Source organism: Acomys russatus, chromosome 32 (genome assembly GCF_903995435.1).
Source record: "Acomys russatus chromosome 32, mAcoRus1.1, whole genome shotgun sequence".
Classification (NCBI taxonomy): Eukaryota; Metazoa; Chordata; class Mammalia; order Rodentia; family Muridae; genus Acomys; species Acomys russatus.
This window is the reverse complement of record NC_067168.1, coordinates 31,043,653-31,070,697: the sequence shown is the minus strand read 5'-3', so window position 1 is coordinate 31,070,697 and position 27,045 is coordinate 31,043,653. Positions and strand designations below refer to the sequence as shown.

General features: G+C 43.3%; 1 pseudogene; it reads left to right on the top strand.

Annotated features, from left to right (window-relative positions):
- The first annotated feature begins 12,963 nt into the window (after positions 1-12,963).
- Positions 12,964-13,857, top strand: LOC127184132 (glyceraldehyde-3-phosphate dehydrogenase-like; annotated as a pseudogene).
- The last annotated feature ends 13,188 nt before the right edge of the window (positions 13,858-27,045 follow it).

Genomic DNA, 27,045 nt, shown 5'->3' with positions numbered 1-27,045 from the left:
TTGGTTGGTTGGTTGGCTGGTGTTTAGTTTTTGTTTGTTTTTGTTTTTCAAGACATGATTTCTCTGTGTAGCCTTGACTGGCCTGAACTCACTTGCTTTGTAGACCAGGCTAGCCTTGAACTCACAGAGTTCCCCTGGCCTCTGCCTCCCCCCCCCCCAAGTGCAGGGATTACAGGCATGTGCCACCATGCCTGGCTACTTAGCAAATCTTAATGTTCTAATCAGTAATCATTACACCTTCTCAGTTGTATCTGTGGAATGGAAGTGAAATCTCCACGTTTACTATGGAAAGGGTGAAAATCCTGTGGCGCTAACCTTCATTCTAGTGGAGAAGAAGCAGAGATACGTGTCAGCTTTGGGGGAGGAGGGCAGCGATGTAAAACAGTTAGGAGAGATTAGATAGCATCGATAAGCAAGATTTCATGAGTTAAACTAGGGAAGGTTGAGGAAGAAGATCATAGGCGACTGCCTGGAAGGCATGATCTTTACGTCATGACTAGTAATGCATGCCAGATGTAGGCAAAGGAAGAGGAATATGTGCAGAGCTGCCGTGGTCTGTCTCAATTTCCTATGGCAAAGGTTTCACCATCCTAGAATGAATGTAGCCAGAGCTTTTTAAGAAGTAGGCAATGGTTTGAAGTTTTTTAGCTTGTACAGTGTAGGGTTCTGAATGTGAAGAGTCACCCATAGGCTGTTTCAATTTGGTCCCCAGGTGGCAGCTCTGTCTTGAAAGGGTCTGGAACTTTTAGGAGGTGGATAGAGGTTTGTTACAGGAAGTGAGTCGCCGAGGGACAGCTTTGAGGTTGTTTTTGCACAGCTCCACTTCCTGTCCTTCCTCCATAGCCTGACTGCAGACAGTTGCAATGTGACCATGGTGGACTACACTCTCAAACCGTGAGCCAAATTAGACCCTCTCCCCCACTAAGTGGTTTCTTGTCAGGCATTTTTGTCACGGCATTGAAGACTATTAAGGCGGGTAAGTATTTCACAAGTACCAGGAGTGCCCACACAGCTTCCGTCGCAGGCCTATTGCATTGCTGATTTCTAAAATGCTCTGCTGGAACTCTGTCGGGAAGAGCATCTGTTGGTGGAAGGAGTCTATTTCATCTCACAGGTTATAATCCTCCATCGGGGGAAACCAAGGCAGGAACTCATGAGCTTGCAACTGGAACAGAAGCCAAGAGGAAACGCTGCTTACTGGGTAGACCCCTCTGCCTTGATCAGCTACCTTTTTTTCTTTTCTCTTCTTCTTTTTTCTTTCTTTTCTTTTTTCTTTCTTTCTTTTTTTTTTTTTTTTTTTTTTGTGGCTTAATTCAAATTTAATAATACTCTGGGTGACATTTTTATTTTGCTATCTTGTAACAATGTAAAATGCATTCTTTTTTTCTTTTTACCTTTCTTTAAAAGTAATTTATTCTTTCACATATGCAGCCGGCTACTACCTTTCTTATACAACATAGGCCATCTGCCTAAGGGATAGCACTGTCCACAGTGAGGTAGGCCCGCCTAAATCAATTAGCAATTCACAAATTACTGCACAGGTAGTCCCACAGCCAGTATGATCTGGAAAATTCTTCACTTGTGGTTTCTCTTTCCCATGTGACCCTACGTTTATGTCAAGCAGGTGACTGAAGGTAATTATGAGACCTCCTCTGAAGTCTACTATAGGCATATATGCAATCAATAAAATTATAGTTTTTTAAAGGATCATTTGGGGGCACTGTGTGTACATGCTTGCCTGAGGATATTGGGTCCTCTGGAGCCAGAGTTGCGGGTAGTTGTGAGTTTTATAATGTGGGTGCTGGGAACTGAACTCATGTCCTCTGCAAGAGCAGTAAATGCTCTTAACTGCAGAGCCATCTGTCCAGCTCCCAGATAATAAATACTTTCATTCCCCACTTTCTGACAAGGCCCAATTGCATAAAAGTAGACTTGCATAGAAATGTTCAAAAGCCAAGCTAGGGTGATGCCTGCACGGGTTTACACATTTAATCAAGTCATTACAAAAGATGTATTTTAATGTAAAAGCCAGAAGCATTTTAGTAAAATATTTTAAAAATATAAATTTTACCTGAATAAATTATATATATATACCTTAATAAAGTTCTCCTGAATGAGTTATGCTCAAAGTGCACTAGGCTCTGCATTATTCCATGTATACAATACCCACAAAGGCGCCAACTTTCCCTCCGTATCGTGATTCCCAACCCAACCAGCCTGTGACCTCAGCACACAGCTTAACCTCTCTGAAACTCCATTTCCTCACACTTTAAAAAAAAAATGTGTTTTCACATCATTTGGACACCCACTTCATAAGGTCGGGTAAGGGAGGGTATGCAAAGTCATGGCCAAACAGGGTCTTAGCATTTAATAAAAGTTCTATAAATATTAGTTGTCTTCTTCCTTCTCTTCATTATACGTAACATTGGTGATAATTTTCTCACGGTGACGGTAACACCTCTTCTCCCCAGGATTTGTATCCCTGTCTTAAGAAGTTATTAGTATTCTTTTTTAAAATATTTATTTATTTATTATTATGTATGCAATGTTCTGCCTGCTTGTGTGCCTGTAGGCCAGAAGAGGGCATCAGATCACCATGTGGTTGCTGGGAATTGAACTCAGGACCTTTGGAAGAGCGGGTGGTGCTCTTAACCACTGAGCCACTTCTCATGACCCATCCTTCCATCTCTCTGGCCAACCCTCTGCCTGGTCTATAGCTCCTGGCTTCCTGGAAGCACCAGGTCCATTTTGGCTGCAGCCTTTGAAAAGTGTTCATATTAAGCTTTCCTCTTCATTTAAGATGCAAAAATCTGGCTCGAGGCAACAATTGCCACCCAGGAACAAAAGCTCTCTTATGGTTTATGTCCTAGTGTCGCGTGGACTGCGGCAGTTGCCCCTGACTGTGCAGTTGATGCCTCTGCCAGGGGAACAAGGGGAAATGAAGATGTCTGGAAAGAGAAGCAGCTGGGAGCGGGAAGCTTGGGCCCTGACACCGACTGTAGCTTAGATGTGACCCGGCCCTTGGGAATGTCTCTTTACCCATGACTCATCATCTACAGAGGCTAACACGTTCCAGGGTCCCTGGTCCACAGAGTCCAGTCAGGATAGGGGCTGGGGTCTTGGCTGCTGTCCTCATCTACTCAGCAGCCCACAGCTGCCCCTCCATACAGATGACAAAGACAGATGACAAAGGCCGCTGATTCCGGGGGAATCTTAGGTGTCGCTCCTTTTACTTTCTAGGTCTATTGTGCCTTTTGCCCCCTTGGTCTGCAGATGACCATCTTAAACCATCCTATACCTGATCTACTTTCCATGAAAATTGATGTTTCCTGTGAGATTTCTTTTCCTTCTTGTAACCAATTGGTCAACAATTCTTGAAATACAATTGCCTTATTGAATAATGTTTATAGTGCTTGGTTTCAAAGTCCTACTATAAGAATTTGGTGTGATGAAAGAGAAACATACATAATCCTATGATCAGATATTAAATATTAAAAAGCCATGTTCCCAATTCTTTTTTATTTAAAGTAATTTATTCAGATTACATCTCAATTGTTATCCCCTCACTTGTATCTTCCTGTCCCCCTCTCCCTCCCTATTTCATCCTATTCCCTTCCCCTAGGTCTGTGACAGAAGGGGACATCCTCCCCCACCATATGATCACAGCCTATCAGGTCTCATCCTGTTAGCCTGCTTACTCTTCCTCTGAGTGCTGCCAGGCCTTCCCAGCAAGGGGAAGTGGTCAAATAGTGGGCACCAGAGCTCATGTTAGAGTCAGTCCTTGCTCCCCACACAACTGTGGAGAATGTGCTGTCCATTGGCTGGATCTGGATAGGAGTTCTAGGTTTACTACATGCACTGTCCTTGGTTGGTACAGTAGTTTGAGTAAACTCCCGGCAGCCTTAATGGTCTTCTTGTAGATTTTTAGGACCTTCTGGGTCCTTCTATTTCCCCATTCTCCCTTACCTCTCTCCATGTTCCCAATTCTTTTTTTTTTAATAAGTCTAGTTTTACTTTTTTATTAATTTATTCATATTACATCTAGATTGTTAGCCCTTCCCCTGTTTCCTCTCATTCTTCCCTCCCTCCCACTTCCCTCCTTCTCCCCTCCCCTATGTCTGTGATTGAGGGAGACCTCCTCCCCCTATATATGCTCTCAGAATATCGAGTCTCTTCTTGGTAACTTGCTATCCTTCCTCTGAGTGCCGCCAGGCCTCCCCATCCAGGGGACGTGGTCAGAAAAGGGGCACCAGGGTTCGTGTGAAAGTCAGATCTCACTCTCCACTCAACGGTGTTCCCAATTCTTATGCTAACAGTCAATAAAAAGAACAAGGCAAAAATTACACAATGAGCTTGATCAAAACAACACACACACACACACACACACACACACACACACACACACACACACACAAGATACTATGAGCAGAGAAGATTCTGAAATAGAGGCTCAAAAAATACTGACAGCAGCTTTCTGCAGGTGGCAGGACTATGAACGCCATTTTTTAAAAATGCCTGAGCTTCTTTTTGCTCCTGTTTTAGTGAGCACCTGCTCCTTTCCTATTGAAAACAAAAAGACTTTTCAAATCGAACCGATGAAAGCTCCACATTTTTCTCTCTGTCCTGATGCTGTGTGCCATCGGTCCCCACATGCCGGGCACTTCAACCTCAGGTCTGCTAGGGGAGTAAGACGTCATAGAAGGAAGACTGAGGACCCTGAGTGACAAGCTTTGAACAGAAGAAGTCCTGTTGATAGTCTGGGAGTGAGAGAGACAGAGCCGCATGGTCCACCCCCAACTCATACTCTCTCCATCCATTCTCAGAACCCTGGAACCCCATGCACAGTGATGAGGAGCCTACACACAGACACTTCCGGGCACTGCAGCCCAGTGCAGCAAGCAGAGGAGAAAGAAATACCAGCCTCGGCCACAAAAGGCAGCCCCTGGTGGCGGCCCCATAGGTGGACTTCATTTTCTCTAGTTTAAAATAACACAGAACAGCAACAGCAGACAAGATCTTTCTTCCAATGCAATCGAGAAAGACAAGACAGAACCTTCCAGAAGACTGTGAAGCTGGGTGTGACGGCACACACTAGGCGTCCCAGGCTGAGGCAGGAGAACTGCACATTTGAGGCCATCTTGGGCTGCAGTAATTTTTTTCACCCTCTGTACTGAATTAGCTTTGGAATTTTTTATTCACAGAACCAAGTTCTGAGCACTTACCACATGGCACAGTGGGGGCCATGGTCAATGAATTGACATCCCTTCAGTCTAGGCAGAGAAATCAGCATCACACAGACATACAAATACACCGTATTTACATGATTCAACACAGAGTCTTTCCTCTCGGTTGGGGAAGTAACCTTTTAGGGCCAGGTGATCATCCCTAAAGAGGCAGCTCTATGTACTGTGAGATTCTTAGCAGCATTCCTGGCTTCTGCCCGCTAGATGCCAATACCACCCTTCCTTTTGTGCTGTGACCAGCAATGTTTCCAAATACCGCAGGAGGTTTTGGAGAGGTGGAAACAAAGATGCCCATCCTTACTCCATGTTAAGAGAACCATGGCTATGGGTTGGGGCATGGCTCTTCTCAGTGAAATGCTTGACTTCTCAAATGAGTTCAGAGCAACGGAACCCAGTACCAAAGTTAGGGCATGGTGGCTCATACCTGTCATCCCAGCACTGCGAGCCATTGTGTGGAGACAGACAGACAGCCTATGTGGAACAGTTCCAAGCCAATGAGAGACTCATCTCAAACGTAAAGTTAGAAGGCACCTGAGAAGACTGACAGCTGAGGGACCAAATTTAGGCTGAGTCCAGAGAAAACCAGAGAGCAAACCCTCAAACTGAGACTCAAAGGTTATCAGAATATAAACTGGCATCTAGCGAGACTGTTCAGGCAGGTCCACAGACCACGTGACTGCCCTGACCTTGGAGTTCTAGAGGAAGCAGAAGTCCTGTGTGCAGTGTGGCTGGAGGACCTATAGGAAAGAAATGACAGAGGGAAGGACACTCATGTGGCATGTAGTTGCCATTTTCAACATCCTGTTTCCATTTGTTGATTTCGTCTCTGTTTTACCTTCTCTACAAGAAATGAAAGAATGAGAAATAAAAGGAATGGTGTGACAATAATCGTAGGCTTCATCGAGTCAGATCTCATCCCTTACTCCTGAGACAGTCCGCATGCGAGCCCCCCAGGCTGAGTTCTGGCCAATCAAATGTGAGCAGACGTGATATTCCCAGCCCCATGTCCGGCCTAGGAGAAGCCCCAATGGCCTCCTGACTCTCCCGCTTCTTCTTCCATGACATGTGAGCACCACAAAGCACCTCCCAGTTAGGAATAGCCACCCCAGAATCCTCCATCAAACAGAGAGGAAGCTCTGTTAAGCTCTAAAACCTGGAGGTCTGTTTGGGAGTCCAGCCGGGATTCTCCCAGTTTAGCTAATCAGCGTCTCAAGAAACCTATGTCTCGCCGGGCGTGGGTGCCTCATGCCTTTAATCCCAGCACTCAGGAGGCAGAGGCAGGTGGATCTTTGTGAGTTTGAGGCCAGCCTGGTCTACAAAGAGAGTCCAAGACAGCCAAGGCTACACAGAGAAAAAGAAAAAGAAATAGAAAAAGAAAAGAAAGAAAGAAAGAAAATCTGTCTCCCAGTGGAGGGTACATACACCCCTTGGCTAGGTACTTACTATGGAAAAGAAATATGTTCTGCAGGCTGGGAACATTCAGGAAACAGCTAACTCTTGAACAACCCAGACCCATAAAGGGGTGCTTTTAGCCTTTGGGTTTTTTCTTTCTTTTTTCTTTTCTTTTCTTTTCTCTCTCTCTCTCTCTCTCTCTCTCTTTCCCCCCCCCCCCCTTTGGTTTTGATGTAAAGCAATATTAGGCATGAACAGAAAAGTTCCTCTCTATTTGAAATCCCACTAGACAATTGCTTCTTCATGGTGATGCCATAGTAGAGGGAGAAAATTCCTCAGACAACACAAAGTTCCAGCTAATAAACTCCAAAACCTTCTGGAAAACTGCGACTACTAATATAGGATCAAATTAAAAAGTAATTGATTAAAATTAACTAAAGGGCATAAGTTGAACTTTAAAGAGGCACAAAATCACCCATACTTTCACTTAGTCTAGTCTTCCTGCCATGCATCACACTTTTTTCCTACTATGCTTTTTCCATCAACTCTCAAGAATCCAAATGTCAAGAGCTGAAAATGATTTCCGCTTTCAGTAATCAAACACTTAGCAATCAAACGAGTGAGATGAAGGCTCTGCTGTGGATCCATTCAAACACACGATTCCCAAGTCCGTCTGATACAGTGGTTCTCCAGCCTCCCAGGGCTGGGACCCTTTAACACAGTTCCTCGTGTTGTGGTGACCCCAAACCATAAATCATTTCATGGCTACTTCATCACAACTTTGCTGCAGTGAATGTATGAATCACGGTGTCACATCTGATAGATGGCTCCCTAGGGGTCGCGACTCACAGGTTGAGAACCACTGCTCTAATGTAAGTTATAGAATACAGACAAGGTCATTTGGGGGGAAGCACAAAATGGAACCACATGCCTTAGGAGGTGAGCAACAGAAAAACCTAAAAAGGCCCTGGCAGAGGCATGTAAACCTGGCTATTTGGAAGAGAAGATGAGGCAGGAGGGTTGAAATTAAAGAACCTGCTTGGGTGACAGAGGGAGCTGAAGGGCAGGCCAGGCGATTTACAGAGACCTGATCTCAAAATGAGAAGTCAAAAGAAGACTGACCAGGAGGCAGCTCAGAGGTGCCTGTGATCTGCTAGGCCCATGATCTGCTAGGCCCTAGGTTCAATCCTTAGTGCTCAGAGAAGAATGGGAATAAGGAAAAAAGATAGGAAGGCTGGGGAAGTTGGCTTTCAGTTGACTTCAGTTATAAAGGTGATTGCTTTATACCCAACTGACAAACCTGATAACACTGAAGTAAATATATTTAAGATTGCAGTTCACTATTAATATTTTATTGTATGCTATATTTTTGTACATCTTCATGTAAGTGAATGTGTATATGTGTGTGCATGTGTACATATGTGTGTATGGGTGTTTGTGGAAGCCAGATATTGATAGCCAATGTTTTAGTCTGTTGCTATCCACATTATTTTTGAGACATTGTCTCTCACAGAACCTGCAGCTTACACATTTGTCTAACTGGTCAGTGTATCTTTGCCTTTCTAGAACTGGTGTTACAGGCAAGATTCATGGCACCCAGCTTTTTACATGGCTGCTGGGCATCCAAACGTAGGCCTCATGTTTGCATAGCAAGCATTTACCTGCTGAGACATCTCCTCAGTACAAATACATACATTTTATCATTTCAAACATATGCATCCTATGCATTTGGGATTACATGTATATATTTAGAAACAAAGTATGCTAGCTGCAAGGTACTATGTTACTTTCTATTCTGTATTATTTTCAATTTGTTTATTCTCTTTCTTTTTTCTTTTCCAAGACAGGGTTCTCTGTGTATCCTTGGCTATCTTGGACTCACTTTATAGACCAGGCTGACCTCAAACTCACAGAAGTCTCCTTTCCTCTGCCTCCCCAAGTGCTTGGATTAAAGGTATATGCCACCACCCTTGGCTCCACTTCATTTTTAAAAGTAACAAAGAATCAATTAAAATGGGCACATATGTAAACAAAAATTTAAAAACAGATGTATAAATAGACAGTGTGCATATGAAAAATGATCCTGAGAGAAATGGAAATAAGCATGATAGAATATCGCTAACACGTGTGCAAATAGGTAAGAAGTTAAAACATTCACAATGCTAAGTGTTGAAGAAAGTGAAGAAACTGGAACTCATGTACATGGAAGATGAAATTTAAAATGATGTTAGTACTAAGGGAAACAGTTTAGCAAATTTTTATTAAAGTATAAATATAGCAAGATCCAAATTCATAATATTTGCTTAAAAATATAATACAGAGACTTGCATGTAAATACTCATGGAAATTTCACTCCTGTTTATTTCATAAAGGTAAAGATAACCATCCTCTGCCCATCATCTATAGGTCAGTATATAAGCAAATATGGTATATTAAAAGGTAATACTATACAGCAACAAAAAAGGAGATATTCATATTCATATGGACAAACCTCACTAATGTTATGCTAAGTAAAGGAAGTCAAATGCAATTAGTATTTACTATATTATTTCATTTATACAAAATTGTATATAATAGAAATGCATAACTAATGACAGAATAAAGAGTCTATGGTATCTGGGACCTGGTAAGTGGAATTGTCTACCACAAAAATTGGCACAAGGAAACTTCTTGGGGTAATGAAAATATATTCTATGGGTTACAGTGATGATTACATGGGTATCCAGATTTTGTCAAAAGCTCTTGCAACTGTAGACTGAAAATGAGTACATTATTTTTGGCTGCACCAATAAGAAATGGCTTAACACTGGGAAAATTAAATATTATCATTAAAATTATTTTTGACTCAGTATTAAAGTTTTATCTAGAACCCAAAGCATTAATGAAAAAACCCAGCAAGCTGTCACCTTATCACTTCCAGGCTAAACTCAGTGTGACAATTAGACATGAGAGCTGACATTCATCATCCTAATTTTCTCAGGCTTTTGAAGTCTGTCTTCGTCCTTAATCATTTTAAGATTAAGTGCTTCAGTGGAAATCTATTTACTGTTTGAGAGGTCCTGGACATGAAGAAAGGCATATATTCTGGTTACATCTCTTTTGCAGCTGAGGAAATAAAGCTGAGACTCACAGAGTACAAGGCATTTGTGTATGCATCCCCCTTGAATCGCACTTAGAACACTGACTCCTCCTCTCATGACTTTGGGCTGCAATTTCTTTATGATTAGGACATATTTGGTACATTGTAGTTGCTTTAAGAAAAGATATTTGGTTCTGTTGCTGTCATCCCAGGCCACAGATCTATACTTCAACGGGTTCTAGAAGAGCAAATGGAAGTCACCCAAGAAGGCAGCTTTAAAAAAAGATGTCCTTTGCCTAGGCGTTTCCATTTTTCTTCCTCCCAAGAGTTGAATGCGCTTTCCTCAACAGATTTGCCTAGTTAATCAAAAAGAAGAAACCACCCAGGAAGGGAATCTGTGACCTCTTTGTCAAGGGAAGCCAGATTATTCAATGCCAAGGAAGGCTATTTTTTGCTTTCTTCTGATGGGCTGCAGGGTTTGTTTTAAAGGTCAGCAAATGAAAGGAAAAGGGATGGCCACTTAGCAGGCTCAGCTTCAATCCTCTCCCCCTAACAGCCGCAGCCTGATCCCACCTCTTAGGTAGCTGGTTAGCTCAGATGGTTAGAACTTAGTTACAGACTAGGGACACAGGACTCATTCTGTTTCTAGGGAGGTCACAGAAGATGCTTTGAAATATTTTGGATGCACTCACAAAAGATATAGGTGGACCATCCCTAACTCCTGCTAGAGGTGCTAGCCAGTAGCATCCTTGGAGCAGCAGGAAGGTACAGGATGCAATTGTTCACTTTATCCTTACAGGGTGACCTTGAAGGCCAGGTCTCAGGAGATTTAAAAAAAAAAAAAAAAAAAAAAAAGACAACATAATTGCAGTTAACAAGTACACACTTGACCACGACCATCTGTCATGTTATTATTCTATTGCTGTGAGAAGATACAATGACCAAGGCAACTTATAAAAGAAATCATTTCATCGTGGGCTTGTTTATAGTTTCAGAGGGTGAGTCCATAACCACTTTAGCAGGGATCATGGCAGCAGGCAAGCAGGCATGCTGCTGGAGCAGTAGCCGAGTTTATAATCTGATACACAAGCGGGCTGTGAAGAGTACGGTAGAAACCCTTCCTCCAACAAGGCCACACACTGCCTAATCTTTCCTAAATAGTTCCACCAACTGGAAACCAAACATTCAAATATATGATATGAGTCTGTGTGGGCCATTCTCCTTCAAACCATGATACCACCCTACAGCCTCCAAATAACGTGTGTGTGTGTGTGTGTGTGTGTGTGTGTGTGTGTGTGTGTGTGGTATTAGTTTTGTTTCTCTGAAGAACCTGACTAAAACAACTTCTCAGGCAATCTAAGTGGTACCTGGCACGTATGATACACTGGTGAGTGCTGAGCAGGCACTACTGTGGCCTTCTGGGTATGACAATGGGGCAGTCATAGGACCCTACACTCATACTGGTCCTTGGAGTAGGAATTTTGGTTTCCCAAAATTGATGCCTGGCCCTGCTACATGGACTTTGGGTGTCAAGTTCCCACAGTCCCTGGGCAGGCTGGGGAGCCAGAAGGAACAGAAAGTTGTACAGAGTGAAAGGGGTACAGAGAAAACAGCCTATTTTGAGAGAAAGGGTTAATCATAAGCAAATGGAGCTGCCAGAGGAGTGGACTTGGGTTATAAGATTACTCATCAGCTTTCCCAGTAGCCAGTCTTAGATGTCAACATGCTCAGTGGTTCAGTTGCAGTAAATGTGGTCATTTGAAAGGTAATTGTGACCAAGCCGCTAAAAGCCTCAGAGCTCAAAATGGCCGGCGTGTTAACTCTGAGAAATATGGTACTTTCTGCCAGAGAAACAAACAAACCTTTTCTGATAGCAATGAGTTCTCCAAAAGAAAGCCTAAGCTTCCCAGGGTTTGTAGATGCTGTGGTAAAGGGCATTTTTGTGCTAGTGAATGCAGGTCCAAGAGGGACATGTGAGGTAACCTCTCGCCTCTAGGAAGCAGCTTTGGGACCCTAACTCAAGACTCAGCAGCAAAAAGTACGATCCGTTCCAGACAGAAGCAGCTAAGAAATACCAGGTTATAGAAGTCAAAAACAAAACAAACAAAAAAATCTTTGACCACTGATTTGAAAAGCGTTTGGTTTATTGATAATCATTTAAGAAAACAAGTCTCACTAATGTTAAGGGGGGAAAGCCATTTTTTTTTTAACTAAAAGGGGGAAATGTAGTAGGGGTTCCGGTGTCTTTTTTTAAACTCAGTTATTTTATGCAAACATGCTTTTGTTTTAGTCCCAGGTGTAGGATATGAGTCTGCTTTAGAAATCGTCCATACAGTTATTTGCCTTGTGCAGGCTCTAAGAGGGGTGTGGTCTTTGGCAGCTGCAGATAGTTTAATTCTGAGGACTCTGGAGAGAGAATGAATGCTAGCTCCCAGAGAGAGAGAGAGAAAGCGGGGCTCTGTGGAAGGAATAAGAAGGATGCTGCACCCCTCAACTGCTCCTGGTTGCTGCTGATGCAATCTAATGAGAAGAAGAAGTTGGAAATACCCTGAAACAAACAACAGACTTGCCCCAGGGGACCCCGTGACCCTAACCAGCAGGAAGTAGTCTAAAGAGAGATTTGCTTCCCCTTTCCTCTCTAATCTTTTGTCTCTCCTACATGGTATTGGGGTATTGGAAGGGCTTGGGGTAGAGAAGGGAGGGAGAAGCATAAGAACCCCTATAAAATAGATTTAAAAAATACATGCCTACAGGTCCTGTCTCAGTGTTCTGAAATCCACTATCTTGAAAACTTTACTGATTGTTTTTTCTTGTGTTTCATGATGGAGCACATGTGTAGGTGTTGGAGATGTATATGTGACATACATGCTCACTGACCCTGCCATCCTGCTTATAGCTGTGATGATATCAAGTCAACTAGGGGCAGAAAGTAGATGTTTATCTCCTCTAGACAGGGGGAAGAAGGGTAAAGAAGGGAAGTAGAAGAGACCATGAGGTCACAGAGCACAAGAGGGGGGGACATTTTTAAAAAACAAGTGACAAGGGACACTTTAAATATATACTCATTTGGTTGGCTCTCTGATCCTCCCTGTTCCAAAGTCAGCTGCATTTTCTCATGCAGTGCCAGCCCTGTCCCTTGACACAATGGTGAAAGTCATAGTAAATAGATTTGGCCATATTGGCTACCTGGTTACCAGGGATGGCTTCTTATCTGGCAAAATGGTGTTTGTTGCCATTGACCTCAACTACATGGTCTATATGTTCCAGTATGACTCTACCCATGGCAAGTTCAATGGAACTGTCAAGGCTGAGAACTGGAAGATTATCATCTATGGAAAGCCCATTATCATCTTCCAGAAGTGAGAACCTACTAATAACAAATGGGGTGATGCTGGTGCCAAGTATGTTGTGGAGTCTACTGGTGTCTTCACCACCATGGAGAAGGCTGGGCCCACTTGAAGGGTGGGGCCAAAAGGATCATCATCTCCACCCCTTTTGCCAATGCCCCAATGTTTGTGATGGGTGTGAACCACAAGAAGTGTGACAACTCACTCAACATTGTCAGCAATGCTTCTTGCACCACCAACTGCTTAGCCCCCTTGGCCAAGGTCATCCATGACAACTTTGACACTGTAGAAAGATTCATGACCACAGCCCATGCCATCATTGCTACCCAGAAGATGTGGGTATGGCACATGTGGATGGTCCCTCTGGAAAGCTGTGGCATGATGGTCATGTGGCTACACAGAACATCATGGCTGCATCCACTGGTGATACCAATGCTGTGGGCAAGCTCATCCCAGAGCTAAACAAGAAGCTCACTGGCATGGCCTTCTGTGTTCCTACTCCCAATGTGTCTGTCTTGGATCTGACATGCTGACTGGAGAGACTCACCAACTATCATGACATCAAAAAAGTGGTAAATCAGCATTTGAAGGCCCACTAAAGGGCATCCTGAGCTACACTGAGGACCAGGTTGTCTCCTGTGACTTTAACAGTGACTCCCACTCTTCCACCTTTGATGCTGGGGCTGGCATTGCTCTCAATGACAACTTTGTAAAGCTCATTTCCACGTATGACAATGAATATGGCTATAGCAACAGGGTGGTGGACCTCGTGGCCTACGTGGCCTCCAAAAGGTAAGAAGATCTGGACCACCCACCCCAGCAAGAACATGAGAGCAAGAGAGAGGCCCTCAGCTGATGAGGAGTCCCTGTTCCAACTCAGCCCTTTACACTGAGCATCTCCCCTCACAATTTGCATCCTAGAAATGGGAGGGGCCCAGGGAGCCCCACTCTCTTGTATATCATCAATAAAGTTCACTGCACCTTTATATGTATATATGTTCCTATACACATATTCATTGCCTTGACTGTGTGCATATCAACACCTTTCAAATTGCATGACTTCAATACATGCAAGTAATCTTTTTATATACCTATCAAGCTTTCTTAAATGCTGTCTGAAGAGCCCTTCACTATTTTGTCTACTTCTGCATGTTTTTAATAATACCAGAATAAAAAGTTGAAAGGAAATGACTATATGAGCCTCTTGGAACTGAAAGTGGCTGGGATGAGATGAGACATGGTATGGGGTCCCCTCCCCTGCCGCAAAGAGCCAAGGTACTTTCCATGTGTATGCTTGTTGTAACCTATGCTGTGTTGCTAGACTAGCACATCCATGCTGAGCTTGCACATATTGAATCTGACCCCTCCAATGAGTGTCTTCTCGTCCCCTCCACTCTCCATGCACCTTGAATGAGGGCAGTCATCAAACCACTTGTCACTCCTGACAGGAAGATTTCCACGCAGATTCTAACTCCATGAGAAAAAGAATGAAGCAAAATTGTGGTTCCACAATCAGCTCCTGGCTTCCTCTCAGGTATCTACAACTGATTCAGCTGCCTGAATGGCAATCAGAACTGATTGTACATTGTGCTCCCTATTCCCCAAAACCCCATTAAATAATATCTAACCTTGGGCGAGTCATCTCCCATCTTAGAATTCAGTTCCTTTCTTTGCAGTACCAGGGAGCATTGTCTCTTCAAGGTCTCTTCCAGGGTGATATTTACAACCTTTGTGTTTGTCTTTTCTACATCCTCAAAGAATAATAAGTTGCAGGTGGAAACTCATCAAGACTCCTACAATATGGGCACCAGGCTGTGACTGGTGAGTGTTAGGAAGACAGCTCAGATGAATGGCTTTCATCTGGGTTGTCATGCCAAGTTCACTTTATGTAAGGTTGAAATACTATCTTGTTTGGCTGTGATTTGTAGATTTGGTACTTCTCAAGCAAGTAAGAATACTTCCAGAGGTGGCAGTGATTTCTTAGAACCTAAATGGACAAAGCATAACTAGACATTCTAAGGAGCTGAAACTCAGGACCATCACACCTTCAATAGTGCTTTTAACCCTGGCTTCTTACTCATGTACTTTCCCTCACCCATATGATTGTTCTGTCTCTCTGTCTCTGTCTCTCTTTCTCTCTCTCTTATACACACACACCCTTCAAACTCCTGTGGTTCAGTGGCAACGCATAAGTAATGGCTCAACGGTCTATCCTGGTCCAATATCAGAACCACCCACCTGCCATTTGCAATTTCAGATCCCTAGTAGAGGACTCAGTAAGGCCAGCTTATATAATCTGTAAGCTTTAGCGATGAGGGAAGCAAGTGATCCAAAACACTGTCTTTGCTGACACTTTAACAAAGGCAATGTATGACAGGAAGGCTTCATTTTGGCTTACAGTTGCAGAGGGAACAACTCCATCATGGTAGGGAGGACATGGCAGCAGGTGCAAGAGGCCAGCCTATCACATTGCACCAGCAGTCTGGAAGTAGAGAGAAAAGCAGAAGTGGGGCCAGGCTATAGAACCTGAAAGCCCATCACCTATGACAAAGTTCCCCCACAGTCCCCATGTCCTAAAGGTCCCATAACCTTCCCAGGCAGTGCCACCAGCTTTTTTAGAAAGAAGGCATGAAGTAGTTGCATTGAAAAATATCACCTTCATGTTATTCAGAAGAGCAACTAAATGCCCAGGGAGGCTGCAAGCTTCTTTCCCTGATAACTTGAAGACATGGGCCACAGTGTCTTGAATTTCTACAAGTTTCTAGAGAATGAGGTCCAGCTAGCTGTGGTGGAAGTGAATCTGGAGTTTTGTCTATTCTGTTTACAGGACAAGTTTGTTCAGAGCCTTCTCTTTGTACCCAGGATGGTGCCAAGCTGCTATTCTAGTGCCAGGAAAGATCCATGCTTTGATGACCCCAACCATAAATAATAAAAAAAAAGGAACAATCTTCTCCAATAGCTTATTGTTCAAAGATCATTATAACACACACCCTCTTCTCACTTTTCTTATTTTTGACACCATGCCCTTGACATTCCTTCAGGGAATTTTAGAGTCTACATCTCTTCTGCTTGGATCTTGGCATAACTCTGTGGCTCCCACAACTAACAGAACAGAGTTGCGCCACGGTTTTTGAAGCTTGATCATATCAGCACCTTTACACCCACCATGTTAAGGTGCTTACATTTGGATCTTTGACACTGTACCTCAAAGAAGCCTTATGGAGCTGTCGCATGCAGATATACAAGATGAGAGCCCGACTGTGGGCCCAGTCAACAGCTAGGATCAAGTGACAGGTATGAGCGTGGAAACACCTCCAGATGATTTACACCCCAAGCCATGGAAGAACCTAGGCTTCATAGAGTCTCCTGTGACAAGTTCCTGACTGACTCGCCACCCACAGAACCCATGGAGAATGATCATTAGGTTATTTGGGGCCACTGAGTCTGTTGCTGTTTGGCTCACTGGTATATCATCTTGCAGAGCCTATGAGCAAAATCTTATCATATTAAACATAACCTTTCCTGAAAATTCTTTATCCTGTTTTCATTTTTTTTTAAAAAGCATTGTATTACTACTAATCACATGATTTTTTCCAATGGCAGTAACAAAACATGCATTAAACCAAATCCTAAAGCTGTGTATTATCATCCACTATAGTAACTAATCAGTGCCTAATGTCAGTTATTTGTGATAAAGCATATTTTTCTCAGGATCCAACAAAACCTAAAGATGGCCTCAACTCCAATATATTTGTCCTCAGAGTCCTACACACAGCTGCTGTTACTAACTTCCCCTCAGGTTTAGCAAAGTTGAGGGATCCCAAGTGTTTACTTCCCAGACTATGAACAAAAGCTCTGCAAGTTTTAGTAACTTTGGAAGATTTCAACATCCGGTTCCACTAGGATGAAGATGCTAGACTCAGGATACCAAGACAGCTTGATAGTTAAGAGTGCCTGCTTGAAAAAAGAAAAAAGAGTACCTGCTGAAGAGAAGAGAAACTAGGGGCAGGGGCATCTCTAAGGCAAACTGGAGACCTATAAGAGGGTAGGCTCCTGGGAGAACGTGGGGCTAACTATAGCTAAGACTCCTAGTAGCAGGGGCCATGAAGACTGAAAAGGCTACCCTCTAACCAGACAAGACTCCTAGTGGAGGGAGAGGAACACCAGCCCACCCACAAAAACTTCAACCCAAAATTTATCCTGCCTACAAGATGTGCAGGGATAAAGATAGAGCAGAGATTGAGGGAATGTCCAACCAATGCCTGGTCCAACTTGAGACTCACACCAAGGGACAGAGAGCCAATCCCTGACACTATTAATGACACTGCTATAATTACAGATCACAGCATAACATAGCTGTCCTCTGACAGGCTCCACCCAGCAATGGATCGAAACAGACGCTGAGATTCACAGCCAAACATTGGGCAGAGTGAAGAGAGCTTTGAGGAAGAGGGGGAGGATAGAAGGACCTAGAAGGGACAGGAACTCCACAAGAAGACCAACAGACCCAACTAACCTGGGCCCAGGGGTGCTTGCAGAGATTGAAACATCAACCAAGGACCATGCATGTGTAGGCCCCCTACACATATGTACCCGATGGGCTGCTTGGTCTTCATGTGGGTCCCCTAGTAAGGGGATCAGGGGCTGTCTCTGATAAGGACTCTGGTGTATGTTTTTCAATCTCTTCCCCTGTCAGGGCTGCCTTGGCAGACTGAGGAAGAGGATGCACTGAGTCCTAGTGTGATGATGTGCTGGAGTGGGGTGGTGGGAGAGATCTCCTCTTTTCTGAGGGGTAGGGGAGCGGGAGGGGAAGAGAAAGGGGGTGTGGCAGAAAGAAAAGGAGGGAAGGGATACTAATGGAATATAAAGTGAATAAATAAATAAATTTTTTTTAATCGAACAAACAAAAGCGTGCCTTTGATCACTTCTCCCTAACCAGGTTGCCTTGCCTGGTCTCGGTGGATGAAGAGGAGCTCAGTCCTGATACGACTTGATGTGCTGAGGTGGGTTAGTTGTGGGGGGTTACCCTTTTCTGAGGATAAGGGGAGGGGGGACAGGAGAAAGAAGGTGAGATGGAGGGACAGGGAAGAAAGAAGAGAAGGGGTTACAATCAGCATGTAAGGTAAATACATAAATTAGAATTTTTTTAAAAGAGTAAGTGCCTGCTGTGCAATTATAGGGGCTAGACTTAAGACCCCAGCATGTGTATAACAAACTAGATTCCCCCCACTGCAAATACCTGTAACCCCAGGATCTGAGGAGGATAGAGGCAACAGGATCACTGGAGCTTTTGGATTCCAGCGTCACCCAGGATCTGGAGAGAGACTCTGCTTCAAGGGCATAGGCAGAGAGTGACAGGGAAGGACACCCAATGTATTCTCTTGGCTTTGGTGCTGCCCCAGCTCCATTCTCCACCCTCCCATCACTGACTTTCAATAATGAGTAGACGAAGCAGAGCTACCACAGTTAAGCTTTGAGATTTGGGAACATTTCTTAGTAGACTATGACTTCATTTCTTCATCCATGAGATAGTAAATCACTCCTACACCATCTAGCAAAGTCATTAAGTCTCAGAGACAAATTCTCCTGGGTATTTTATTTTTCAAAGATTTTTTTGGCAATATATCAACTATGCATAATGGTGGGGTTTATTGTGACATTTTCTACATTACATATACTGTATTTTTATTATAGTTACCCTCTTATCCTCTCTTGTCCTCCATTCCTGTTGATTGTCTTTCTCTTCTGAAATGACTCCCTTCTATTTTCATGCCTTAAAAAAAAAACTGTGTGTCTATGTGTTTGTGAGTGAGTGTGTGTGTGTGTGTGTGTGTGTGTGTGTGTGTGTGTGTGTGTGTTCCTGTTCATGTGAGGCTCACACATATGTTTTTGGAGGCCAGAGGATAACTTTGAGCATCATCCTCAGAAATGTTGCCACTCCCTTTGAGACCAGGTATCTCATTGGCCTGGAGATCACCCATTAGACTGATTGTCTTTTTGTGTCTGTGCCTGCAGCTGGCCAGGGGACACCACAAAGCCTCCAATCTCCTCCTCCATAGTGCTGAGATCACAAGCACCACCACCACCACCACCAGGCCTCAAATTTTTGTCATGGGCTCCTGACATGGAACAAGGTCCTCATGCATACGAAGGGAGCAGTCCACTGACCAGGACTTTTCCTAGGCCCTATTGCTTTCCCCTTGGTGGTCCACTGAGTTTAATTGGCATTAGGGCTGTCCAGCCCTGGCATCAGAGAAGCACGGGAACTTAATAGTGGCTACAGTGCTGAAGAGAATGTCGGTCAACCCCTGTAACTGCCTAGAGACCCTAAGGAAGAGTGAGGCCTCATGACTCCTCCCTGCTCCATGACAGAATGCTCAAAGGCAGTCTCGGTACCCAACTTACTATTTCAACAAGAAAGGTTTTCATTGTGTGACAGGTACATAAGCTACACAGAAACTGAAATACACGGCAACCTCAGAATCCAGAGCTTGGAGCATCAGATGACCTCACTAAGTATTGTTTTTCTTTCCTGCTTTCTTTAAAGCTTCGCTTTAAAGCGTGTGCGTGCGCACTTTACTATCCCTGGTCTGTCAGCTTTGTGCTTTGAGTTCCCTTTAGGTTCTATTCTTCTGGCTGAACACTTCTGTGATTTGATGGAGCAATCCCTTCAAAGGAGGAAAGGATGAAACAGAGAACTATAAAACTGAAAATCAATATATGTTGTCTACATAGCATTCCAAGAAAGCCAGCTGCATCCCTTGCTTCTACGTCAGCCCCCCTCTGCTTTCACCTACTCCGATAAACTACCCTTCCCATACACACAGTAGATCCAATCACCCAGCTTCTCATTTAGTCTTAGCCCCTCTGAGAAGTGACTGATGTGCAGGTGCCTGTCTTATGGATGGAGAATGGTGCAAGATTCTTCAGGCACGAACACAAAGAAGCAGCCAGTACAGTGTGAAGATGCAACAAGGCCATATTTGGAAAAACCTAGGATGTTTCTCATTTTAATTTTTTAAAATTTATTTAAATTGATGTGTGTAAGTGTTTTGTCTGCATACACGTATGCATATCACATAAGTTGCTGGTGCCTGTGGGAGTTAGAAGAGGGTGTCAGATCCCCTAGAACTGGAGTTACAGATGGTTGTGAACTGTCATGTGGGTGCTGAGAATTGAGTCTGGGTCCTCGGTGAGAGTAAGTGTTCTTAACCACTGAGCCATCTTTCCAGCCCTTTGTTTCTGGTTCTTTAGAGCATATGATAAATAATTTGCAAAACCGGACCCAAATCTGCCAATTTCCTGTGTCCACATCCCGTGAAATGTGGCTCAGAAGCTTCTTTCCATCAAAACATGGAATTGATGAGACAACAAAAGACGATCAAGAGGACCCATATTGGAAAGGAGGAAGTCAAATTATCCCTATTCACAAATGATATGATAGTGTACATAAGAGACCCCCAAAATTCTACCAGAGAACTCCAACAGCTAATAAACACCTTCAGCAAAGTGGCTGGATACAAAATCAACTCAAAAACGTCAGTAGCCCTCCAGACAAATGACAATTGTGCTGAGAAAGAAATTAGGGAAATTACACCCTTCATGATAGCCACAAATAATATAAAGTATCTAGGTGTAACTCTAACCAAGTGAAAGACTTGTATGAAAAAAACTTCAAGTCTCTGAAGAAGGAAATTGAAGATGACATCAGAAGATGGAAAGATATCCCTTGTTCATAGATCGGGAAAATTAACATAGTAAAAATGGCCATCTTACCAAAAAGCAATTTACAGATTCAATGCAATCCCTATCAAAATACCTGCACAATTTTTTAGACCTGAAAAGATCAATTCTCAACTTCATATGGGAAAAAACAGAATAGCTACAACAATTCTGTACAATAAAAGATCCTCTGGCGGAATCTCCATACCCTATCTCAAGCTGCATTATAGAGCAACAGTAATTAAAACATTATGGCACTGGCAAAGCAATAGGCTGGTTGATCAATGGAATCAAATCGAAGATCCAGAAATAAATCCATATACCTATGAGCACTTGATTTTTGACAAAGAAGCCAAATCTATACAATGGAAAAAGGATAGCATGCTCAACATCCTTATGCATCAGAGAAATGCAAATCAAAATGACCCTGAGATTCCATCTTACACCCATCAGAATGGCTAAGATCAAAAACTCAAGTGACAGCACATGCTGGTGAGGTTGTGGAGAAAGAGGAACACTCCTTCATTGCTGGTAGGAATGCAAACTTGTACAACCACTTTGGAAATCTATCTGGTACTTTCTCAGAAAATTGGGAAGAGGGCTACCTCAAGACCCAGCTATTCCACTCATTGGAATATACCCAAAAGATGCTCCACCACACAACAAGGACATTTGCTCAACTATGTTCATAGTAGCCTTATTCATAATAGCTAGAACCTGGAAACAACCTAGATGTCCCTCAGTCGAAAAATAAATAAAGAAACTGTGGTACATTTGCACTATGGAATATTACTCAGCTATTAAAAACAAGGAAATCTTGAAATTTGCAGGCAAACGGATGGAACTAGAGATGATCATCCTGAGTGAGTTAACCCAGACCCAGAAAGATACACATGGTATATACTCACTTATAATTGGACACTAGCCCAACAGTGATGTTCTCTGAGAGTCTTCACTTAGCAGGGGATCAGGACAGATGCTGAGACTCACTACTGGGACACCAGGTGAAAAGGATATGGAAGAGTGGGGGGATGGAAGGACTCAGAGGATCCAGGAGCCCCACAAGAAGACCATCAAGGCTGGTGGATCTGGACCCAGGGGGTCCTGCACAAACTGCTGTACCAACTAAGGACAATGCATGCAGTAAACTTGGACCCCCTGTTCAAACCTAGCCAATAGACAGCTCATTCTTCATGGTTGTGTGGAGAGAGGGGACTGCCTCTGACATGAACTATGATGCCCCCTATTTGACCACTGTCCCTTGGTGGGGAGGCCTGATGGCACGCAGAGGAAGGGGAAGCAGGCTAACGTGATGAGACGTGATAGGCTGTGACCATATGGTGGGGGAGGAGGTCCCCTCTGTCGCAGGGTTAGTATAAGAACAGGATGAAAGAGGGAGGGAGGGAGGGGGAATGGGAAGATACAAGGGAGGGGATAACAATCAGGATGTAATCTGAATAAATTATTTAAAATTTTTTAAATAAAAACATGGAATTGATTTTTTTTTTTCACAACTTGAATCTGGATCTGTTGTGCGATCCATCATTTTCCAAGTCTCAATGTGGAGAAGCTTTGAGCACAGCTGCTCACTCTTGGAACCCTCTTGCTGGCATGTGGCCAAGCTTAGGCGAGCATGCTGGAGGCCCAGAGACCATATGCTACAGCAAAGCTCAGCAGCCCAAGTGAGCCGCTAGACCAGTCCACATGTAGCTAATACCCAAGCAGGTGAGCTTCTTCTGCCGTGATCAAGCGGCCACCCAGGCTACAGCTGCAAGAGTAAGTTGCTGAAGCCAGAGAAACACTCACCCAGCCCATAGGCTTGTGTTAGAACTTTGTGCTTTAGCTGGAAGCCACTGACTAATTGAGTGTTTGCTTTACCCTAATCACCAAGGGATAAGAATATCCTAAGAAATAAAATTAAACAAATATCTTCTTAGTTTGTGGTGGTTCTCAAAGCAGTAACAGTGGAAGCTTTGGGGACTGGGAGGAATGGAATTTACCTGGTAATTGAATGTGCACATGCATGTAGGCATACACACACACACACATACACACGCATACACAGGCGCATGGCAAGTGAAAGGCCAGGGGTTGACTTCAGGTAACTTACTCAGTTGCTTACCACCTAATTTTTTGAGATGGGGTCTCTCACTGAATCCAGAGTTCACTAATATGGCTAAACTGACGAGTCATTAATCCCTAGGGATCCACTTCACTCCATCCTTGCCCCCACCCTCAGAGCTGGAATTATAGGTGGGCGCCTCTGTGCTTAGGTTTTTCATCTTGGTGCTGGGGGGAGACCAAGGCAGCAAGAGCACAGAACGGCTGGTCACGATGCATCCACAGTCAAGAAGAGGAGAGCAGGAAACACAAGTTGTTGCTTGGCTCCCTTTCTCCATGTCCTCAGCCCACGATCCCAGCCATGGAAGAATGTCACCCATAGTGGGCTGGGTTTTCTGACCTCAGCTAAGAAAATGAAGATAATCCCTCATAGAAATGCCCAGAGTGATCCTGGATTCTATCAAGTTAAAAAATCTGCACTAAGGCCTGATGGCACTCAAAGAAAGAATAAACAGGCTACCAAGATGAGATTTGATAGCCTATGACCATATAATTGGGGAGGAGGTCCCCCTTGGTCTTAGACCTAGGGGAGGGGAATAGGGTGAAAGCGGGAGGGAGGGAGGAACAGGAGAATACAAGTAATGGGATAACAATCTAGTTGTAATCTGAATAAATTAATAAAATTAAAATTTTTTAAAATCAGCACTAAACATCACATGCCCATTTCTATTCAATGAAAAATTCTAGTGGGCAAGTCCACCAACAAAAAAGAAATTAAAAGTTTCTATTCAGCTACACACAAGAGAGCTTGCTTGCTCAGCATCACAGTGGACTCTCCCTACAGAACCCTCCCCTTCCCTCCTCTATCCTACCCAACTCATTGCTCCTTAGTCAACCCTTAGATTCCAGTTCAGTGTTTCAACATCTTAGAAAGGTGTAAATGTGGTGTCTAGTCATCTATCACCAGAAATGTTTAAACAATATAACAAAAATCATGAACACTTTAATAGAAAGTTTCCCATGAAGGGACAGACACAAGAAACATGCCCCTCTGCCACATTTTGCCTAAATTTCTCTGGTACTTTTCTTCTCGGCATTCCAACAGCCTAACTGTGTGACTGAATCTTGACCCCCAACTCAGGAAAGGCTTCCTGGTCTACATGCTAAATTTGCCATGTACAAGGATTTGTCTCCAAGCCCCTTCTCTCTCCTCCAACTACCACCCCCTGCTATCCCTGCCTCCTACTCCATCTCAGGAGCAGAAGATTAATTAATGAACTGTCGCCCTGAATGGTGTAGACCTTGAAGACTTCTGAGCCATTTATTCTGAGCGCTTCTTCTCCTATGTGACCTTGAGCTCCCACGTGCATGATAGATAGTTGGGGATGAGATTTGGCCTGGTTTTTTTTTTTTTTTTTCATTTCATCTTCTACAAATACATTTAAAAAGATTTATAATGGGAAAGAATTATGGCCTATTTACCTGTTTACCTAGGGAGTCACTAGTCGACATTTTGGGCCACACGTTGATACGATCCCCAACATGACTTCCTTTTCATTCAGCCTGGCTTCCATGAGCATATTCACTTGGCTTTCAAGAACCAGACACTTTAAGCCCCTCTCGTTTAATGCGGATACCATTTCTTCAACTTCACCCAAAGACAAAGATATAAGTTTGGTAGTATATGATAACTGTATAATACTCAAAAAACAGCTGATATGATAATCAATCTTGTAAATTGATCGGGTCAAGAAATGCATAGGAGATTAGTAAGACGTGCATCTGGGTGTGCATGTGATGACATCTCCTACCTTGACTGAATCATGAGGGGCCTGACCGCCTAATCAATGGGTTAATAATATAATAGGATTCACTTTATGGTAACATTAGTAGAATTAACAAGCTGAAGAAAATAGGCAGTCCGGTGGCGGGGGGGGGGTGTTCTTGGAGCCTATATCATCTACCCTGGTATCCTCTCTCTCTCTCTCTCTCTCTCTCTCTCTCTCTCTCTCTCTCTCTCTCTCTCTCTCTCTCTCTCTCTCCCCTACCTGTCCAACATGAGATGAAAATTTCTTCCTGCTACATGTTTCTGCTCCCATAATGTCCTGCACAAGTACAAAGAGCAGAAAGCAGAAGCCAAAATCACTTCTGTTGGGTATTGGGTTACAGGGATTCAACCATAGTTAATACACCCGCCAACAATGCCCATGTCTTTTTACTCTCCTTCCGGACCTGGATGGTTTTGGCAGTGTTTTGACCTATGTGTTATGGAAAAAGCAGTGTTCTGGGAGTTCGGGAGTCAGATTCAAAGCTTATAAATAATGCCACTTCTTCTCCAGGTACCTACAAGCTCTTCTGTGAAAGGTCTAAAACATGTGCATGAAACAGCCAGCACTGGCACTAAAGAGAAGTGCTATCTCCATCTCTCCAACCCAGTGAGTTCCAATAGTGTAGTCCTTGATTGTATAACAAGGAGCAGAGAAACATCCAACAGAATTCCGGAAGCTGTAGACTCATAAAACAGGAGAACAGCAGTGGGTTCAAAGCACTATTTGAGGTATTTTTTATACAACAATAAATAAACATCAAATTTGAGAAATCCCCACTTAAAAACTAAAGTGAAAGCATTGGCAATAGATACAATCTACATGTGGCAGACAATTCATAGGGTTACTATAGTAGGTCGTTTGGAAGCATTTATTCACATTACAAATGTGTATGCCTGTAATTCAGCAGTTAGGCTGCCAAGTACTTATTCTAAGATGCCAACCATACATGTGCCAAGGAACAAATACAAATACTTATCTCAATTAATTTAAGAGGGGAAAAAAAGACTATCCATCAATAAAAGAATGTTTATGTGCCCAATATAGAATTTTTTTATCTGCTAAGATAATGAGGTATCTTCTACTTCTATTCTGTTGCTGTGATAAAAGATGTAGATCAAACACCTTGGGATGTGATGGTTTATTTGGCTTACATTTGCAAGCTAGTCATTGAGGGAAGTTGGGATAGGAACCTGGAGACAGGAACTATGAAAGAATTCTGCTTGCTGCCTAGCTCACTGTATCGCTTTCTTCTCTAGCCTGGGGTCACCTGCTTGAGGGGTGGAGCTTCCCACAGTGGGATGGGCCTTCCTACACCAATTAATAATCAAGATGATAACCTTCAGACAGTGTGATTGGGGCAATCCCCCAACCGAAGCGCCACTCTCAGATGGCTCTAAGCTGTTTCAAGTTGACAGTCAAAGCTAACGGAAACAGTATATCCATGGGAAGCAACATAATACACATCTCCAATATACTCCTGAGTGCAAACAATAAAAAGTAATACTTCAGTATTAGAAAAAGAGCATTAATGGCACATATGCATGATGATGCATGTGTGAATACATTCTTTTTTTATTTATTTATTCAGATTATAACTCAATTGTTAACCCATCATTTGTATCCTCCCATTCCTCCCTCCCTCCCACCCCTATCCTATTCTCCTCCCCAAGGTCCATGACTGAGGGGGAAATCTCCTCCCCCACTTTATGATCACAGGCTATCAAGTCTCATCTCGGTAGCCTGCCTATTCTTTCCTTGAGTGCCACCAATAATAACATTCTTATATATTCATCTATATAACTGAATATGTTATAAATCTGAAGTAGTTTACTGCGTTTATACTCATGATGGAATTGGATATATTGTGGTTAGGAACTCTAAGGAACATGTGACCTACAACCTACTTACAGCTAGGAGAAGGACTGTGGAGGGGACACACCAGGTTTTACCTAACATAGCTTAGACATAGCAACGCATCATTATTGCTCACAGTCAACTGGCTAGAACGAATTGCAGGGTGGGTTACATAATTTTAATTATTTCCCATCATAGATAATACCACACTGCATATGCATGTGATAAGCTGAAAATCTCTTAATCCATTATCTCACGTTAAGCTGACAACAACCACGTGTGAAAGGCAAGCTAGCTGTGAGGCTCACAGTAGAAGAAACTGGAGCCTAGAGACCCTTGGCTGGAATTGCGTGGCTCTAAAGCAGCTGCGATTCAAATGAACTCCATGGTGCTTTGGTCTGGTTCTCTTAGAACGAAAGCACCAATTACCTTCCTGCTCCGTGTCATGTCTTTTGAGCTAGCCTCAGTATGAGAGGATGAAAGGAATTTAGGCAGAGAGTAGATAAGGATTTTTAGGA